Source organism: Bos grunniens, chromosome 4 (assembly GCF_055505025.1).
Source record: "Bos grunniens cultivar Pamir isolate PY7600 chromosome 4, Bosgru_T2T1.0, whole genome shotgun sequence".
Lineage (NCBI taxonomy): Eukaryota > Metazoa > Chordata > Mammalia > Artiodactyla > Bovidae > Bos > Bos grunniens.
Window position 1 is genome coordinate 24,846,469 of NC_141168.1, and position 19,810 is coordinate 24,866,278.

At 48.6% G+C, this 19,810-nt stretch overlaps 1 long non-coding RNA gene across 3 annotated transcripts in view; it reads right to left on the reverse strand.

Moving 5' to 3' along the window:
* Nucleotides 1-417: 417 nt before the first annotated feature.
* LOC147373788 (uncharacterized) overlaps nucleotides 418-19,810 on the reverse strand; it is a 43,395-nt gene continuing 24,002 nt past the window's right edge. For all 3 annotated transcript variants that reach the window (XR_015162080.1, XR_015162081.1, XR_015162079.1), the window contains one exon: nucleotides 418-3,508. This is a non-coding gene — a long non-coding RNA (uncharacterized LOC147373788). The remainder of the gene's footprint in view (nucleotides 3,509-19,810) is intronic.

Here is a 19,810-nt window from a genome sequence, read left to right on the forward strand (position 1 = left end):
TACACTTTAGATTTCTCAAGTGAGAGGCTGTGGCCTGTCCACCAAGCACCCCAAAGCACAGAGGACACTAATCAAAGCTTGAGGTGAGAAGCGAGTATCCCCCGCCCCTCCCCTTGGGGGTAAGGGGATAGTTAGATGACATTCACATGTAAATCAACAGACTCTGAGGAAAGCAGATTGCCCTCCATAGTGTGGGTGGGTTTCATCCCATCAGTTGAAGACATTCATAGAAAAAAACCACCCTCGCCTTTGAAGAAGGGATTCTGCCAGCCGACTACCTATGGACTCAAACTACATTGTCAGCTCTGCTGCAGGTCTCCAGCCTGCTGACCCACCCTGCACATTTTGGACTTGCCAAACCTCCACGATTGCGTAAGCCAATTCTTTAATATAAATAAAGAAATAAACAGACACATGTACATCCTGTTTTTTTCTGTTTCACTGGAGAAATCCAATACCAGGACTTCTTGGCAGATGGGCGAGATGAGCATCATAGCTGGGGGCAGTTTTCTTTCTCTTCTTTGAAAACCTGCTGGGCCAGTTCCTGCCTTTTGCCTCAGTGCATTTTATCTCGGGGTCAAGTTGTGTTGCTTTTGGCCCAAGACTGCTTTAGAGACAAATGCATTCCTGGAAACTACGCTGTAAATCCAATTGTTAAAAGGCAAACTGTACTTTCCCATGAAAACAATGTTATGTGGAATAGTAACTGTAGGGTAATACTCAGCACTTGTGTAGAACTTTGCAAAAGACTTTCCCATATCACATACTCTACTGCATTTAGTCCTGGAAGGCAGGCTCTGTGCTCTCTTCAGTGCATGGATGAAGAAATGAGGCTCAGAGAAATGCTTTGCTCAGGGTCACATGACTGTTGGGGATGGAGCTAGGACTCAACCCTGACTCAGAGCCTTTCCAGCATCTCCTTAACCAAGTAAGGTCTCAGCCTCAACAGCATCACACACACAACAAAAACGTCCTCCAAATGTAAAGATTCCAAAACCCTAGCCTCCACAATCATTCAAAATTATAAAATGTTGCTCTGAAGTCACATAAAACAGGCAAATGAGCATATGGGTTACTCAAGAGACCCCCCCAAACTATAAAGCAGACATATAACACATAAATAATTGTCACTACCCACCAGCAAGCTGCTAACCTGAGACTCCCGTGTGTCACCATCCACGGAAACACTCTCTGAGCGATCATTCACACCACTTAACAAGTGGAACAAAACGCAGAATTGCACAGGGGCCCCCGGAATCTATTTTTCTCCAGTCCTTTCTTAGTGTCCTCTGTGTTACTTTGATCTTCCTATAGAATTAAAATCCATAAACGGTGAGGTGTGTGTCTGTCCAGGTTGGGGTGGAACCGGGGGGAGACAACTTGGTTAAAGCGTGAAAGTGTTAGTCACTCAGTCGTGTCACTCTTTGGGACCCCATGGATTGCAGCCCGCCAGGCTCCTCTGTCCACGGGGTTTCCCAGGCAAGAATACTGGAGTGGGTTGCCTTTTTCTTCTCCAGGATATCTTCCCAACCCAGTAATCGAACCTGGGTCTCCTGCACTGCAGACAGATCCCTTACTGTCCGAGCCACCAGGGAAGCCTTCGCAGACAAGGGCGGGGCTAGAAGCACCATGAAGTAGAGGCTGAAAGGATGTGAGTGTGAGAGCTGGGAAGCCAGGAAGGCCACAGCCCCTGTCCATGGGCTGGTGTCTCCTCCCCATCGCCTCTAGTGCTCCTTTCAGCCCCATCAGGAAACATCCCTGAGGCCTCAGTCTGCTCCGCCCTGTCTCAGCAGGGCTTCCTTTGCTGACTCTAGGACCTGCCTGGTTTCCTCCTCTGTCACCTCTCTCTTGTCCCCGCATGTCTGCACATGCAGCCAGGCCCCCAGCTCTGGCGCACCCTGTCCCTGATGGACCAGAAATAAGCAGGACCTATGGGCGCTCAGCATCAATCAGTCTTGCTCTGCCTTGTCCCCTGCCCCTTCCCTCTTCATGTTCCGCTCCCAGTTCTGGTTTCTGCTCTGTCTCGTGGGGAAGAAACAGCTGTGGAAACGAGCCGGACCCCTGTGGTTCCCCCAGACTGGGATCGGGGGCTCTCACTGCCCAGTGGAGCCTGCAGGGCCCCTTAGCCTGACGCCTCCCACACAGACCATTAGCCCACGGGTCCAGGACTCCAGTTCATCCTTTGTGCCTAGTCTGGGGGCTTCCCAGGCTCTCTGCACTCCTAGCTCTGAACAGCTACCCTGAAGCCAACTGCCCATGGACAATAAGCCATGGGCACTCCCTCAGGCCACTGGGCTCACCCATCTATGGGCTTCACCATCTGCACCCCTGCCCCCGGGACACTGGGACTGCCCCCACAGGCCACGGGGTCAGGCATGAAGCCTTCTGCCCCACACATCAGGCTCCAGGGGCATCTTGGACCCAAAATGCCAGGGAAGTAACTCAGGAAAGCAATAGGAAGGCATGCAGGAGAAACTCCAGTGGCTGGAGCTACAAAAGACCTGAAAAGGATGCACATAAAAATAAGATTTAGAGGCTTCCCTAGAGGTCCAGGGGTTAAGACTTCGCCTTCCAGTGCAGGAGGTTCAGGTTTGATCCCACACGCCTCATGGCCAAAAAGGAAACAAACATAAAACAGAAGCAATATTATAACAAATTCAGTTCAGTCCAGTCATTCAGTCCTGTCCGACTCTTTGCAATCCCATGGACCACAGCACACCAGGCCTCCCTGTCCATCACCAACTCCCAAAGTTGACTCAAATTCATGTCCATTGAGTCGGTGAAGCCATCCAATCATCTCACCCTCTGTTGTCCCCTTCTCTTCCCACCTTCAATCATTCCCAGCATCAGGGTCTTTTCCAGTGAGTCAGTTCTTCACTTCAGGTGGCCAAAGTATTGCAGTTTCAGCTTCAGCATCAGTCCTTCCAATGAATATTCAGGACTGATCTCCTTTAGGATGGACTGGTTGGATCTCCTTGTAGTCCTAGGGACTCTCAAGAGTCTTCTCAAACACCACAGTTCAAAAGCATCAATTCTTTGGCACCAAACTTTCTTTATAGTCCAACTCTCACAGGACCACTGGAAAAACTATAGCCTTGACTAGACGGACCTTTGTTAGCAAAGTAATGTCTCTGCTTTTTAATACGCTGTCTAGGTTGGTCATAGCTTTTCTTCCAAGGAGCAAGCATCTTTTAATTTCATGGCTGCAGTCACCATCTTCAGTGATTTTGGAGACCAAAAAAATAAAGTCTGTCATTTTTTTCCATTGTTTCCCCATTTATTTGCCATGAAGTGATGTGACCAGATGCCATGATTTTTGTTTTCTGAATGTTGAGTTTTAAGCCAACTTTTTCACTCTCCCCTTTCACTTTCATCAAAAGGCTCTTTAGTTCTTCACTTTCTGCCATAAGGGTGGTGTCATCTGCATATCTGAGGTTATTGGTATTTCTCCCAGCAATCTTGATTCCAGCTTGTGCTTCATCCAGCCCAGTGTTTCTCATACTGTATTCTGCATGTAAGTTAAATAAGAAAATAAGCAAATATAACAAATTGAAAACTTTTTAAATGGTCCACATTGAGAAAAAAATCTTTAAAAACATAATAGGATTTAAACCACCAGCCCCTAACCCAAGCCAACAGCAAGGGGAATAGAACTGCCCCTGGTCCCTCAAACGGCCTCAGATCTTTGTCCCTGTGATCCCATGAGTTTCACACATACTGACCTATGGAAGGGAGAACTCAGCACCTAATGAAGAGGGTCACCTGTGTAATCTTCTCTACCTCCTGGACTGTGAGGACTAACTCCAGCAGGTCTGGGATCCGCCTGATCTCTGCCTGTGAAATCCGCAATGTCCTCAGACTGATCTTGGTGGAGGCAGAAAACACACTGATTAAGAGTGTTGCTCTGTAACAGCGCCCCCAAGGACTAGGGTGGTTTCTACCAGCTTGTCGGCTTTGTACTGGTTTGCAGCTGGTCCCGGGGAGACCCTGGAGGCGCTGCCACTAGGTGAGGCTGTGGAGAGAGGCTCTGCCTGAGTGTCAGCAGATACTAGAGTGGGAAATGGCAACCCAGTCCAGTATTCTTGCCTGGAAAATTCCATGGACAGAGGAGCCTGCCAGGCTATAGTCCATGGGGTCGCAAAGAGTCGGACACGACTGAGCACACACGCGCCCCACGGTGGGTATGAAAAACCCAGGAAGAGGCTCCATCCGGGGCTCAGATGCACATGTCGGGGGCTCCTGGTTTGAGGGAGATCACATCTTGCCGTGGCCCCTGACAGAGGGAGGCGATGGGAGCTGGGGCCTGATTTCTCCAGACCCCCTGCCTTGAGCAGCCTCTGGCTGTGATGCTATCTCCACTTTGATGTTATTGCGGTTAATAAATTGTAGGTTTGCAAGCACCATCATTTGCGGTCTTTGAGTCTTTTTGAGTCATTGGAGCTGTTTAGCTGCTCCTGTTAGTGCATCCCCACTGTGATGGATTGAACCGGGCACCCCTCAAAATCCAGACGGTGAAGCCCTAACTCCCAGCACGTCAACATGTGACCTTATTTGGAAATGAGGTCCTTGCAGATGCAATTAGTTGAGTCATCACTAGCGCAGCGCTCACGCTCGCACTCAGTCCCTCAGTCGTGTCCAACTCTTTGTGACCTCACGGACTGTAGCCCGCCAGCCTCCTCTCTCTGTGGGACTTATCAGGCAAGAATGCTGGAGCGGGTTGCCATGCCCTCCTCCAGGGGATCTTCCCAACCCAGGGATCAAACCCATGTCTCCTGAAGCTCCCGCACTGGCAGGTGGGTTCTTTTACCATTGAACCAGGTAGGAAACCCCTACTAGAGTAGGCAGGGCCCCTAATCCAGCATGACTGTCATCTTTATAAAAAAGGACATCTGAATGTAGGGATAACTCCATGTGAAGACTGAGCTACAACCAACTGCCACAACCAAGCAATCACCAGAAGCTTGGAGAAAGGCCTGGAACAGATCCTTCTCTAGTGCCTTCAGAGGGAACATGGCCACACACACCTTGACCTCAGGCATCGAGCCTCCAGTGGATAAACTTCTGTTGTTTAATCCACCCAGTTCGTGATGCTTTGTGACAACAGTTTGAGCAACCCAGTACACCTCTGAAAGGCTTTATTACCTCCCTGTCCTGCCTGCAAGAAACGCTGTAGTCAACTCAGGCGCCTCTAGATCTTCCCCTTCTGTATGGGACCTGTTGACTTTCACTCTCTTATCCTGATCTTGGGTGGCCTTGGCCTTCAGTGGCTTGAAGCAGGATTTAAATTCCTGGTCCGAGACTGAGGTTAGATCACAGCAGCGGCAGCTGAATCCTAGGCGCTAGACCGGTAGTCACTGACAAGGCCCTGGCCCTTCAGCTTTGCGGAAAAGAACTCCCACAAAGAAGGAAAGTAGTGAGACAAGTAAAGTGTTTATTAGAAGGAAAAAAGAGTACGGCACGTGTGGATCGACACCCAGGTGGACTCAGAGAGCTGCGCCCTTGTGGTAGTCTGAATTATTTATACGGGGCATTTCTTCTGAGTTTCCTTTGACCAATCATTTTGACTTGCCTAGTTCTGAGTCCATATTTGATATATCTCAGGATCCTCCCCTACACACTCACACATCTCTCAGCCAAGATGTATTCCAAGAAAGTGGCCTATGGGCAGCTTAGCATCACTCCCCTCTGGACCTCCGAGAAGTTTTCTAGTCAGGAAGGTCTCCTTGACTTTGAGAATGAGAAGTATGTGGTCCTATTGTTGTTTAGTTGCTAAGTCATGTCTGACTCTCTGCAACCCCGTGGGCTGTAGCCCACCAGGCTCCTCTGTCCATGGGATTTCCCAGGCAAGAATCCTGGAGTGGGCTGCCATTTTCTTCTCCAGGGAATCTTCCCAACTCAGGGATGGAACCTGTGTCTCCTGCATTAGCAGGCAGATTCTTTACCACTAAACCACCAGGGAAGCCCAGTTTGTGGTCTATTATCTCTCATTTGGGCAGGGCCCAGCCTCCTCTCTTGACTGTCCTGCTATTAGGACATGAAATTTGGAATTTGGACATGATATTTTGGAGTTTCTGTCCACAGGGAATGACCCCCAGTTGCTCACCCAGAGGTGGCTCATCTTCCTCCTGCTTCAATCCCAAAGCAAATGTGTTCTCTTTTTAGCCACAGGAGAGAAGGAGCTTGTCCATAGCATGGGGGAATGCTGCATACTCTGCTATCCAACATGGCACACTGATCAGGTTCAGAATCATCGATACAGATGAGGTGAGGGCCTGAGGAGTCAGGTCATCAGCCTTACAATTTATAGATGAGGACTCAGAGAGAAGAATTGTTTGGGGTCTCACCACTGCTCACTCATAGAAGGAATGTGAAAACAGCTGAGGAATTCTGATGCTCACTCCAGTGCACTTGTCATCAGCTGAATCCCAGGTTTCTTCCCCAGCAATGACTTTTGTCACCAGCTGCCCTGAAGTGTGGCTGTCTTGCTCATTAGAAGTTAATTGCATTTAGAAGAGGGACCTTGATGAAGTCATCTTTGTAACCTCTTCTGTCATCCTAGGCGGAGGTGTTGAATAAACATTTTGATTGGATTGATCAGAGCATGCTTTCCTGTTCAAAGCTAGCAGATTTACAAAGGAATAAGACGCCAGGCCAGTTTTTTCTCAAAGTGTGCCCAGAGGAAACTTGCATGAGTAAAACATGACTTCCTTTTTTCAAATATATTTCAGTTTTGCAACAAGCCAAATAAAATTTAGTAACAACCTAACCGGTACAGTTTCTCATACCCTCTTTCCTCAGTTCACCTGGCTTGGAATCTCACTTTCAGTACAGTAAAATCTACCAAACCTGTCAGACTTCAATAAGAGTTGATTCTAAGTTCTAGGTCCCTTGGCTGGCATTCCAACAAAAAAAATCTTTTTGTGTTCCATGAAGTTGTATGGCATTGCACAGCAAAGGAACCTCTCACAAATAAATCTTCCAGTTTTCCCCAGATGTACTGGAATGAGTTTTTGAGGGGGCGGGGGGCTGTGCTGGGTCTTTGTTGCTGCACACGGGGGTTTTCTCTAGTTGCGGCAAGTGGGGGCTGCTCTTCATTGCGGTGCGTGGGCTTCTCATTGCAGTGGCTTCTCTTGTGGAGCACAGGCTCTAGGCGCACGGGCTTCAGAAGTTGCAGCATGCAGGCTCAGCAGTTGTGGTTCCTGGGCTCTAGAGCTCAGGCTTAGGAGTTGTGCCCCCACGAGCTTAGTTGCTCCTCAGCATATGGAATCTTCCCAGACCAGGGATCAAACCTGTGCCCCCTGCATTGGCAGGTGGATTTCTATCTACTGTGCCACCAGGAAAGTCCTGGACTGAGTTTTCATGCAGCTGGACTCTCTGTGCAAACAGTGAGTACCATCTTTGAGCTGCAGACCTATAGAAAGTTGACCTTGGGAGAATAAATTTATGCTCCTGATCCAGACTGCTGACTTAGTTGTAAATGAAGCATTCAAAGCCTCTGCTGCAGACGATACACTGAGAATTTCTGGAGGTGAGACCGGAAAACAGACCCCAGGTGATGTTTAACTCACAGGAAAGCCTCTGTTCTCAGCTTGGGCTGCACAGAGGAATCACCTGCCCGAAGAGCTTTAAAATCCAAAATGCGTGCTCCCCACCCCAGAGTCTAAGTAAACTGGTCTGAGTGAGGCCTTGACCTAGGGATTTTTAAGAACTCCCCCAGGGATGCTCTGTGCAGGCATGATGGCAACCCTGGCACTATAGCTTTGAGAGACTGAAACATCCTGTGTTAAGAAGGTGACTAACTCGTGAGTTTGCACAGGACTCCCCAGTCTGAAAACTCAAAGTTCCATGTCCCCTTCAGTCCTGGGAGTGCTGGGACTATTGGCCATCTAAAAAAGATTTGCATCCACATGCAACTAAAAACCAACAGGGCACAGAGCAGGAAGCAAAGCACTGAGCCTAATGCTTTCCCAGTTAGGCGCCCCCTCCCCACCCCAGGGCCAGCTTCCTCCATCGTCTCCTTTGGGAACCCGCAGTGCTGCTGCAGGGTGTGGCTGCCCCAGGGCTCCAGTCCTGATTTCCTGATAATTCAAAAAGCATTTCCTGGTTGGCCTGAAGTTTCTGTTTCCCATTCCCTCCCACACTATATTTAGGCACAGCAGACAGTTCCTGCCTGGGCCTGCCCTACCCACCCGGGTGTCTATCCCAGCCCCTGGAACCTAGCAGGATAGGCCTACAAGATGAAGGGTCTGATCCCAGGGGCTAGGCCCCTGCCATCCAGGGGGGCAGCGGAGTGCCCAGGTGGTGCTGTCGCCACCCCCATGGCCCACTCTGACTTGGTGGGGTGCCCCCAGGCTACACTGCTTTTTTGTTTATCTTACAAGCTTTAAAATAGTATTTCCCCATTTCCTTTTCCTTAGGCCTGGCTGTTCTAAGCTTCCTGTATATGCATCAGTCTACAGCCTCAGTTCAGTTCCGTTCAGTCACTCAGTCGTGTCTGACTCTTTGCGACTCCATCGACTGCAGCACGCCAGGCCTCCCTGTGCATCACCAACTTCCGGAGTTTACTCAAACTCATGTCCATTAAGTCGGTTATGCCATCCAACCATCTCATCCTCTGCGTCCCCTAGAGGCTGAGAAACCCAACAGAAGAGTCTATCAAGTAGCCCCACTACAATTACCCACACTGGATAGCAAAGTTTCAGGCCTGAAGGGCTGCCTTTAGTCTGTCAAACACTTCCTGTGTGTTAGGCACTATATTTATTTTGTTTGAGTTCACAGCATTATCATGAGATGACAAGAGTCTCTATTTCTGGGTCAGGAACCTGAGGCTCAGAGAGGTAAATAACTTACCCCAGGTCACACAGCAGCAGAGCTGTCACCTGATCCCAGATGGACTGGCTGATAGTGTGCGTGTCCGCATTTCCCAAACTTTTTCATTATTGCCCTTCTCAGGAAACTTTGTAGTCATTTTTTTCCCCTCTAATCAGGCGCTCCCTCCCGCATGAAATTTTAATAGTATAGATACCCTGCATATCTGTGTAGGTACTATATGGCTACATAATACACAAACAGAGAAGACTGTTTTCCTCTTCAAGAACCACTGCATCTCCTCGGGAGTGGTCTCACTCCTGTTAAGAAGGCCAGCAGGGCCTGAAGTCTGACTGATTTCTTCCTTTAGTATTGGATATAGGTAGAGAAGTGAAGTGAAGTGTTAGTCACTCAGTCATGTCCCACTCTTCTCGATCCCACAGACTGTAACCCACCAGGCTCCTCTGTCCATGGGATTTCCCAGGCAAGAATACTGGAGTGGGTTACCATTTCCTTCTCCAGGGGATCTTCCTGACCTAGGGATCAAACCCAGGTCTCCTGTATTTCAGGCAGATTCTTTATCTTCTGAGCCACCAGGGAAGCCCAGGTGGAGAAGAAGGGTAAATCCATAAAGAAGTTTCTCCCAAACGAATCTTCCCCAAAACTCCAGTGTGAAAAGAAGAGCTGGTTCATAAAAAGAGCTCGATGTCAAACATGTCTGCGGAAAGCTGAAGGTAGGACCATCCCACCTCCTGGAGAGTCGTCTTACCAAAATCCCTGAGGAGCTACTTAGAAACGCACCCATTTTATTTTTACACCAATACATATTAACTAAAGACCACAAATGTCTCCTCTTTATCCCTCTGCACTTGAAACTCACATTTACACATTAATATTTATAACTTTTTTCTTTTAAAAAAATATATATTTAATTGGCTACACTGGGTCTTAGCTGCAGCACTTGGGATCTTTGATCTCCATTGCGGCATTTGGGGTCTAGTTCCTTGACCAGCGATCGAATCTGGGCCCCCTGCACTGCAAGCGCAGAGCCTTAGGCACCCAACCACCAGGGAAGTCTCTTTCCTTTCTTTTACTTTTTGTTTTTCTTTGGCCCTATCACACAGCTTGTGGGATCTTAATTCTGCAACCAGAGATTGAACCCACGTACTCAGCAGTGAAAGCACAGAGTCCTAACCAGTGGATTATGAAGGAATTCCCTCATAAATTATTTTGAATTCATATTGTAAATGCTGCTGTAGATAGAGAGTTGTCTTCTTTTCTAGAGTGGGTCTTTCTGGTGATGTTTGGCCCAGAAGGTGAACAAACAGCTTTTTCTGTGAGTCGGTCAAGGCAGGCCAACCGGTCCACAGAGCTCTGACCATCAGTCCAGAGAACACGCAACACAGACCCAGACCTCCACGCCAGATTCCAGGCAGGAGCAGGCAGCAGAAAGATGTTTCACGATACAGCAGAAAGATGTTTCAAGATACAGTTTCACATTTATTTGACTCCCTGGTGGCTCAGACAGTAAAGAATCTGCCTGCAATTCAGAAGACCCTAGATTCCCTGGGTCGGGAAGATCCCCTGGAGAAGGAATTGGCACCCCACTCCAGTATTCTTGTCTGGGAAACCCCATGTACAGAGGAAGCTGGTAGGCTACAGTCCATGGGGTCGCAAAAGAGTCGAACACGACTGCTCGACTAACATCAGATCCTCATTTATTTGACACAAGCCTGTTGCCCGTCTTCTTTGTGCCACAGGGTGGAGCTGCTGGGGTTGGGGCCCCACCGTCTATGTGGTGGTGTCTGCGTCCTGGCTCACAGCAGCTGGCACGCTGAGCCTCCCCGAGGCAGGTCCTGCTCTGCATCACTGGTCTATCAAACCTTTAACATCACCTGCCCCCTGCTCTGTACCAGAACCCTCTGGGGACCGCAGCGACGACACAGCCGAGTCAGAGCACTTATCCTGAAGTGGCCTCTCGGCTTGCCCGTCGAGACCCTCGGGGGCAGGTGTGTGTTTATGCATCTTGCTGTCCCCTGTGTCTAGCACGGTGCCATGCGTGTTCCGAGCACCGAATAAATACTTGTTGCATCAGTAACCAAATCCACGCGTGAGTGAAAGACTCACTCCCTGAGCAGGGGGGATAGCAAGCCCAGTGGTGTCCCAAGGAACCAAACAGCTCTGTAGGGAACAGGAGTAGCAACCAGAACACCTGGACAGCACACCAGCCCCTAGTCCTGGTGTTTAACTGTGTAGGAAACCTGCACTGTGTAATCTTATTAGTCACCAATAAGTCCCTTGTTTTTAAAATCCTTGTTAGGAAAAATAAAGCAGCTGAGTATGGTATGGAAATGTCTACACCCCCGTCACCCAGGCACTGTGCAAAGTGATGGGAATTCTGCTGGGGCCCCTGGAGGACAGACAGACGGCCACCAGGAGGGCCAGGGTGCAAGCTGGGGTAACACTGATACACAAAGTCCTGTCACGGCACCCACCCCCAGCATCTGTCTCATCCTCACACGGCCCCAGGAAGCAGGCAGCTTTGGAGTGGTTGTTGTTCAGTCGCTCAGTCGTGTCCAACTCTGCGACCCCATGGACTGCAGCACGCCAGGCTTCCCTGTCCATCACCAGCTCCCGGATCTTGCTCAAACTCATGTCCATCAAGTCGGTGATGCCATCCAACCATCTCATCCTCTGTCGTCCCCTTCTCCTCCTCCCCCCAATCCCTCCCAGCATCAGGGTCTTTTCCAATGAGTCAGCTCTTCACATCAGGTGGCCAAACTGTTAGAGCTTCAGCTTCAGCATCAGTCCTTCCAATGAATATTCAGGGTTGATTTCCTTTAGGATGGACCCCCATTTTTGCTTGAGAAGTTCGGGGAGCCTGGGGAGAAACTCGGCTGCCTCCGGTGCAGAGGTGGAGGAAGAAGGGTAGAGGAGAGGGTCGGAGGCAGGAACAGAGGACGCGCTACCATGCTCAGCCACCAGGTGGCAGGCCCGGGCCCGCTGAGCTGACTATGGTGTCTGGGCGGCCACCCAGAGCGCAGCCTGAGGCAGAGGCCAACGAGAGAGTGTGGGGAATAGGCCAAAGGACACCACACACACACCACACACACACTCCACACACACACACTCCACAACACCTATATACCATACATACATACTCCACACACCACTTAGAGTTGGCTTAAAACTCAACATTCAGAAAACTAAGATCATGGCATCCAGTCCCATCACTTCATGGCAAATAGATGGGGAAACAATGGAAACAGTGAGAGACTTTATTTTGGGGGCTCCAAAATCACTGCAGATGGTGACTGCAGCCATGAAATTAAAAGATGCTTGCTCCTTGGAAGAAAAGCTGTGACCAACCTAGACAGCATATTAAAAAGCAGAGACATCACTTTGCCAACAAAGGTCCATCTAGTCAAAGCTATGGTTTTTCCAGTAGTCATGTACGGACGTGAGAGTTGGACTATAAAGAAAGCTGAGCGCTGAAGAATTGATGCTTTTGAACTGTGGTGTTGGAGAAGACTCTTGAGAGTCCCTTGGACTGCAAGGAGATCCAACCAGTCCATCCTAAAGGAAATCAGTCCTGAATATTCATTGGAAGAGCTGATGCTGAAGCTGAAACTCCAACACTTTGGCCACCTGATTAGAAGAATTGACTCATTGGAAAAGACCCTGACCTGATGCTGGGAAAGACAGAAGGCAGGAGAAAGGGACAACAGAGGATGAGATGGTTGGATGGCATCACCGACTCCATGGGCATGAGTTTGAGTAAGCTCCAGGAGTCTGTGATAGACAGGGAAGCCTGGCGTGGTACAGTCCATTGGGGTAGCAAAGAGTCGGACATGATTGAGCGACTGAACTGAACACACCACTTACCACACACACACACCACACAACACCTATACAACACATACAGACCATCACCGTTTTGGTAGATGCTAAGTCTCCTTTTTCCAGCTCTTCTATCCTCTCCCTCTCCCTTTTTCTCCACAGTATCTACAAATTCCAAACCTTTCATCATTATCTCTTCCCCAAATACTCCTGTCTCGTGCCTCTCTCCCCCATCCACTCCCCAAATATCAGCGTTTCCCTCCCCTCCACATCGTCAGAGGTGAAAGAAAACCTCCCGCCAGCAGAACGTTTTCTGCTTTGTCAAGTGCTTTCTCGCCCTCTTTCTCCTTTGACTGTCTCCACAATCCTCAGAGGCAAGTATTATCATCGCCATTTTTAGAAACCGGGAACAGCCTCAAGGGGTGCCCTCCTGGCCCATCCAGAGTGGACGGGACCAGAGGCCAGCCCTTCAGACTCCCGGCCTTGCAACCTGTCCTGTCCCTTGGCCTCTGCAACCCCCACAGGTGATGCCCCACATTCTTACTCAACACTCCCCGCTCTGGACACCCAGAGGCCCGCCCTCTGTGTACCGACATGGCAGAAGTGGGGTGTGAGGAGACGGAGGGTCTCTGCCCCCCGGGCCCCCGCTTATTCTCAGAGGGGTTCTCCAGTGGGCCTGCTTCTCCCGAGTCTCCACCCTCCCAAGGCCAGAGCTCAGTTTCTCCAGGCCCCAACACGGATGGAAGTAGACATGGATGGAAGTAGAGAAAACTGAGAAAGTCACCTGAAGCTTTAAAAATGGGTGCTTCTGTTGAAATGTGCCCAGGGATTTATGCCTCAACACAGAGGTCCCAGGGACCTGGGGTCCTGGCGCGCCCTGGCCGCACAACAGAGGTCAAGACCTCCACCCACACTTCCTCCCTTCAAGCTGTTTTAAGTTCAACAGAAGGGCTCATGCCTCCTTAGGGAGGCACGAGGCACCTTCATAAGCACTGCCTGGACACGGGTTTCTTCATCTGCGTGTGCGGACCTCCAGGTGGGTCCTCGCAGGGACGCTGGGAAGCAGGAATAACACTGAACACCTGAGACAGGGACAAGCAGAGGACGGGATGGGGCGACAGTGACGGTGCAGCTCCCACCGCTCTGCCTCTCTAGGGAAGCCCGCCTCCCCACTCCAACCCAAGTCCCTTGCAGGCTGAGCCCCTTCAGGGCGGCTTTCAGACCTTCGGGTGTGGGCAGCTGCTTCTGGACTTGAGAGAGGCCCCAAAGTCTCGGCCATCATCCTAGGGCCAGGACTAGAGTGGGGCGAGCAAGGTAACCAGGACATAAATGTAGGGCACTCCCCTGGGCACCTCTCTTATGTCTCCCTAGTACCAGCCGAGCTCTTGCCTTCCAGCCCCACAACCACTCTGCCTCCTTCCCAACCATCCTGCTCCCTGGATCTGCAGTATTTCTACCTCTGTGTCTGAAAAATGGGAGGCGTAGATCTCACACAGCTGGTACGATGACCAAATGAGATAAAGCTGTAGTTTCCAAGCCTTTTTTAGCTCCAGAATCCATTGTTTGCTTTGTTTTTTTAATTATTTTTATCTTCTGGAACATTTATCAAAGTAGTACAGGTTCATGGCTGAATCCTTTGAGAGGCTGCTCTGTGACACAACAGGGTTCTTAGGAATCAGGAAAGTGACAAAGAACAATGACCCTATTTGTGTCCACTTGTAGTGGACATTCCCGGCTACGAGTGAAAATGTCTCTCTCAGTGGTGGGTATCCCAGATGCTAAGATAGCGCTCGGCAGGGGGTGGACACTCAACAATGGCCAGTTAGGTCAGAATCCGAATGTGTGCTGAATACTCCATTGACTGATGGATGGATAAGTCAAATGTAGTATATTTGTATGACTGAATATTATCCAGCCTCTTAAAATGGACGTGGACATGGATACATAGCAACGTGGGTGAAGTTTGAGGACATCATGCTAAGTGATACAAGCCAGTCACAAAGACAGATACTGTGTGAGTCCACTCGTAAGAGGTACTTAGAGTAGTCAACTTCACAGAGACTGGAAAGCAGAATGGTGGTTGTCAGGGGCTGGGAGAAGGGGGCGATGGGGAGTTGATGTTTAAGGGGTATGGAGTTTCAGTTCTACAAGAGGAAGAAGTTCTGGAGACCTGTGGCACAGCTATGTAGAGTACCACTCACGTGTACATTTAAATGGTTAACATGGTCAGTTTTACATGGTGTTTAAACCACAATTAAAAATAAGTAAATAACAATAAAAGAACCCAAGTCAAACAGGGGCCGATCAAACGCTAGGTGGGAAATTTGAGACGGTGCGGCCAGGAGCACCCCTCCCACCCCCCCCCCAACAGTCTCACCCAGCAGAAAGAAAACAAATTTCTTCTTTTTTTTTTTTAGAAAACAAATTTCTAGCAACCACCACGCCAGCCTCAAATGGGAAGGGAAGTCACAAGGCATACTGTGGAGGAGGTGGACGGGAGTTTGCTCATGGGATGCTTGAGAGAATGTATGAGTTAACAGTCTGTTATGTGGGTTGAAGGCCAGCTGAAGTATCTCCCTCCCAGGCACCAAACTGCAGACATCAGCTCAGTGCTGGTAGACCCTCATCTAATGACTGTCTGGATTCCTGGTTCCTTGTTCTGTGCAAGCCTGGGGTGCACGACCAGGGCTCCTCAACACACTTCCAGGGCCAGAGTTCCCTGCAGCAGCTACCTGGAGAGCCCAGACAGTTGGCAGCTAGATGGAACCCCCTAGTGACTGCACTGTTTCTGTCTACAAGAAGCTACTCAAAAGTGGGCATTATGATGTGGCTTTGGCAGATCCAGTGCCCTGGCCAGGAGGGAGCAGAGTGGACCCATCCAGAAGACAAGTGGTGAAGATGTTTCTGAGCCCCTGGGCAAAGAACCTGGGCAGAAGCTTGCAGAGGTGAGCTCGTCAGGGTAGCCAGGAGATGGAAGCCAAGCCCCATCACCAAGAGCCTTGGCTCTACCACTTAAGAAGAAATGCTTCGTGAGCTCATGATAGATGACAGACACTTGGCTCAGCTGGTCTTAGTTAGACCTCCTGACATCCTAACAGGTGGGTGCCGATGCTCCATGTCCCAGAAATGGAGCCGAAGGCTCTGAGAGGTTGACAGTCATACAGTCAAGGGGGTACGGAGGAGGAATTGGAAATCAAGTCTGCCTCTGAGGTCCCAGCACCACGGCCTCCCATTCCCCACCTTGAATCTGGGCAACCAGCCATCATGGCCATCCAGGGCTTCAACACAGTGACTTCACCAACTTGGCTTCTCTGAGCAGGTAAGGTTCAGCTCAGGAAGAGCATCTTCCAACCACTGAGCAGTAGAAAGTGTCAAGGTGAGAGGGTGGCTGCCAGGCTCTCAAAAACCTGCTTCCTAACTCTCTACCTTTCCCAAAGGCCTACCAGTTTCCAAACCTTTTCTTCCTGCCTTTCTAGCCTCAGACTCCCCCACCCCCCAACCCGTGGTCTTAGGAGAAAAATAACCCCATACATTGCATCCTAGCCTCTTGGGGCCAGTCTTTTCTGCTCTAGCTCTGAGTTTTCTCAGTCCTGCCTCTTTTCGTCCCTTCTCCAGCCTCTCCTTACCACCCTGGGATCCTGCTCCATTTTCCTACCAGGAACATATCTATCTTCCTCCATCTCTCATTTTCACAGAAGGGAAACACACAACGAAACAGCACTACAAACAGAAATGAGGATGCTTGGGCTGGAATCCTCCCAAGGGTGGGCTCAGCTCGGGGGAGGAGACATTCCTGGATTGGGGGCTGGGAGTCAAGGGTTATCTCCGAGCTGATTGCACTTAAAACTGGCTGCCTCACTTCAAAGGGGCTTTTACTGCTAGTTGTGGGTTCTGGCAATCACAGCCTGTCCCCTGAGCACGCAGAAAACCTGTGAGAAGGAACAGAGCCAGAGGCCCTGCCACACCAGCCCCTGCAGGTCCCAGGCACAGGACTTAGGCTTTGGGGACAGAATTCAGAGCTATTTCCAGTCATAGCTGGGAATCTGGCCTCTCCTCAGGGTGGCCTCTTTTGTGACAAAGGGAGAAACTGAGGCAGAGGACAGGTGGGACCTAGTGCTGGTACCTATGCTAAGCAGGTAGTACAGGAGCAATGAGGAGACCCCCGGGGACCCCTGGACCTGTCTCTCTGCTCCCCCCACCTCCAAGGTGCTTGCCTCCTTTGCAGGCTCTTGCCTCACCACCTGCAGCAACAGTGCTCAACAAAAAGGGGACCAGGGGGACCCAGAATCCAGCATATGTAGTACTTCACACATGCTTCCTCAGGACCTGCGCTTTGGGTCCATTGTCTAGGATAAATTAGAAAGAACAGGGACTTCCCTGGCTGTCCAGGGCTTAAGACTTCACCTTCCTGTGCAGGGGGTGTGGGTTTGACCCCTGGTCAGGGGGCGGAGATCCCACATGCCTCGTGCCAAGAAAACAAAACATAAAACTGAAGCAATATTGTAACAAATTCAAGAAAGACTTTTAAAATTGTCCCCATCAAAAAATTCTTTTTAAAAAATTAGAATAATAATTGATGGCCTTTACACTGAGCACTTACTTATACCAAGGATTTTACATACATTTTCACCTTTAAACCTCCTAACCACCCAGTAAGGCAGGTGTTACACATCTAAAAATGAGGAAAATGTCTCAACATCACTAACCATTAGGGAAATACTCATCAAAACCACAACATACGGCTTCACACCCTTAGGATGGCTATTATCAAAACACAACAGAAAATAAGTGTTGGCAAGAATACAGAGAAATTGGAACACTTAGGCCCCATTGGTGGGAATGTGAAATGGTACACCCACTAAAGAAAACAGTACTGTGGTTCCTCAAACAGCTGAAAAGGAATTATCATGGATCCAGCAATCCCACTACTGGGCATATACCCAAAAGAACAGAAAGCAGAGTCTTGAAGAGATATTTGGATAGCCATGTTCATAGTGGCATTCACAAGAGCCGAGAGGTTGAAGCAACCCAAACGTCCATCAACAGATGAATGGATAAATAATGGTTTACACACACAATTGAATATTATTCAGCCATTAAAAAGAAGAGAATTCTGACAACTGCTACAATAGTCACAAAAAGATAAACACTGTTGGGCAATTAATCTATGACAAAGGAGGAAAGAATATACAAGTGGAAAAGACAATCTCTTCAACAAGTGGTGCTGAGGAAACTAGACAGCTACATGTAATACACTGAGAATAGAACATTTCTTCACACTATGTACAAAAATAAACTCAAAATGGATTAAAGACCTAAATGTAAGACCTGAAGCCATAAAACTCCTATGTTCTCTACATAGGCGAAACATTCTTTGACATAAATTGCAGCAATATTTTTTTGTTCTGTCCCTTAAGGCAAAAGAAATAAAAGCAAAAATAAACAAATAGGACCTAATTAAACTTAAACCTTTATGCATGGCAAAGGAAACCACTGACAAAACAAAAAAACAACCTACAGAATGGGAGAAAATATTTGCAGGTGATATGACCACCATAGGGTTAACATCCAAAACTCTATAAACAGCTCATACAACTCAATATCAAAAAAAAAACCAGATAACCCAATCAAAACATGGGCAGAAGACCTGAACAGAAATGTTTCCAAAGACGTACAGATGGTCAACAGGCACACAGAAAGATGCTCAATATGCCTACTAATTACAGAAAGGCAAATCAAAACAATGTTTTACCTCCCATCTGTCCGAATGGCTGTCATCAAAAAACCTACAAGCAACAAATGTTGGAGGGGATGCGGAGAAAAGGAACCCTTGTGTACTGTTGATGAGAATGTAAGTTTGACACAGCCAGTAATGAAAACGGTAGGGAAGTTCCTCAAATTAAAATCTGAACTACCATATGATTCAGCAATTCCACTCCGAGGTATAAATCCAGGAAAAAACACTAATTTGAAAAGAAACTTGAAACCCAATGTTCATAGCACCATTTACAATAGCCAAGACACGGAAGCAACCTAAATGTCCATCAACAGATGAATGGATAAAGAAGGTGTGAGATATATATTTATATATACAGGAATTCCTTGATGGTCTAATGGTTAGGATGCCACACTTCCACTGTCAAAGGCCTGGATTCAATCCCTGGTCAGGGAACTAAGATCTCAGAAGCCACACGGCACAGTTAAAAAACAATACACACACACACACACACACACACACACACACACAGGAATATTACTCATGAAAAAGAACAAAATATTGCCATTTGCAGCAACATGGATGGACCTAGAGAATACTACATGTTCGTGCTCAGTCGTGTCTGACTCTTTGCCACCCTGTGGGCTGTGGCCCATCCTCTGTCCATGGGATTATCCTGGCAAGAATACTGGAGTGGGTTGCCATTTCTTCTTCCAGCAGATCTTCTCAGCCCAGGATCGAACCCACTTCTCTTGCATCTCCTGCATTGGCAGGAGATCCTTTACCACTAGCGCCACCTTGAAAGCCCTTAGACGACATTATGCTTAGTGAAATAAGCCAGACAAAGACAAATATACTCTGCTGCTGCTGCTGCTAAGTCACTTCAGTCGTGTCCGACTCTGTGAGACCCCAGAGACAGCGGCCCACCAGGCTCCACCGTCCCTGGGATTCTCCAGGCAAGAACACGGGAGTGGGTTGCCATTTCCTTCTCCAATGCATGAAAGTGAAAAGTGAAAGTGAAGTCGCTCAGTCGTGTCCAATTCTTAGCAACCCCATGGACTGCAGCCTACCAGGCTCCTCCATCCATGGGATTTTCCAGGCAAGAGTACTGGAGTGGGGTGCCATTGCCTTCTCCCAAATATACTCTGAAATATCACTTATATGTGGAATCTAAAAAATAATACAAATTAATATATGTGCAAAACAAACAGACTCACAGAAACAAAATTGTGGTTACCAAAGAGGAGAAGGAAAAGGGAGGGACAAATTAAGGGCATGGAATTAAGAGATACAAACTACCATGTACAAAATAGATAGCAATAAGGATATATTGTGTAGCAGAAAATAACAGCCACTATCTTGTAATAACCTTTAATAGAGTATAATCTGTAAAAATACTGAATCACTCTGCTATGTATCTGAAACTAAAGGAATATTGTAAATCAA